General features: G+C 44.7%; 1 protein-coding gene across 1 annotated transcript in view; it reads right to left on the bottom strand.

Moving 5' to 3' along the window:
• Positions 1-1,412, bottom strand: part of LOC101853120 — a 36,714-nt gene that overhangs the window by 34,040 nt on the left and 1,262 nt on the right. The gene's annotated exons all lie outside the window — the stretch shown is intronic.

Raw genomic sequence — 1,412 nt, 5'->3', positions numbered from 1 at the left:
AGAGAGAGAGAGAGAGAGAGAGAGAGAGAGAGAGAGACGAGGGGGCGGTATTTGTAGAAACAAGATATCCACGAGTGCAGAAATACAGATGTACATTATGTAAATAATAATCTTTATGCAAGTATGCGCAGGTGCGTGTGGGTGGGTATACCGTTCGTGGTGAGCAAAGTTCTGTCGTACTCTAAGCATCCCAGCCTACCATGACTAGTCGCGAGTCGCGGAGACCCCGAGGAGAGCAGGAATCAGACTGATAAGAGTTCTCACGAACTGACACGATTCACAGTCGCAGAAACGTAGATTCTAATTACTGAGGGAGGATTTCAAGGACACGGGAAAAGAGAAGAGAATTGGGGAAAACTTGTCCTTTTACTAAAAGTACAGATCTATAGAGGTGGTTAAGGGGTGGGGTTGTGGTGTGGTGTGGTTTGATCCTTCTTTCCTGTCAAACATCTACATCGTCCTTATCTCTCCTACTTCTTTTCTTTCTTTCTTTATCTCTTGTTATACCTCAAATTCTTGGCACTAATTGTGTTGCAAATGTCGTTAAATTTTAGCAAAAACTAAAACGAAGAGATCTCCAGAAGATACATTTGAGAAGATTTACTTCAACAGCATACCAAGTACACGAGAAGTTGTTAATTCTTTTTTATAGGGGTGTTTACGACCCCATCGGTACAAGTTAGATCACACAACGCCCCAGCAGACAGACAGGGGTACTCGATAAAGTTAACTCCCCCCCCCCTCCCCTTCTACTAGGGAATCGAACTCAGGTCTCCTGCGTGCGACAGCGAAGCGCCTAAACGCAACACTACACTAGACTCAAGATGTTGGTGAACATTTCGGACGATACGGAAGTTCGTGATCGGTGAAAGACTTGGCAGCTAAACAGGTTTCCCATGTGTAACTAACCAGCTTCACGCGCGTAGAAAAATGAAAGCTATGAAACATTTTGTTTTGGAGGAAGAACAAATTTGATAAGAGTTCTGTCCGTCAGCGCCAAGAGAGTCGGCTGTTCTTATATTGACGCGTTTGCTATCTTCGTGAAGAAGAGAATTTCTGAGGAAATCTGACGGAAATGCAAAGCGAACCTCACGTTGAAGGAAGTGCAGATAGGCGGTGTATAGAAGCACACTGCATGGCCCTTATGTAAAGTGAACTTCTGAGGTCTTATGTTTTAGTCTAGTAAGAGTTTTACGGCGCTCCCAACTGCATACGGTCGTATGAGGACGCGGGAAACACAAGTTGGCTGCATTCCCAACAGTTGACAGTACAGCTTGCTCTAGTTCAACAATCAGATCACAATGGGAGATCGTCTTGGACATTATGGAGGGTGTGTGTGTATGTGTGTGTGTGTGTTTGTGTGTGTGTGTGTGTGTGTGTGTGTGTGTGTGTGTATGTGCGTGTGTGAGAGT

This window comes from Aplysia californica, unplaced genomic scaffold (assembly GCF_000002075.1).
Source record: "Aplysia californica isolate F4 #8 unplaced genomic scaffold, AplCal3.0 scaffold00680, whole genome shotgun sequence".
Classification (NCBI taxonomy): domain Eukaryota; kingdom Metazoa; phylum Mollusca; class Gastropoda; order Aplysiida; family Aplysiidae; genus Aplysia; species Aplysia californica.
Note: the sequence above shows the minus strand (reverse complement) of the source record. Positions and strands in the feature narration are given on the sequence as shown.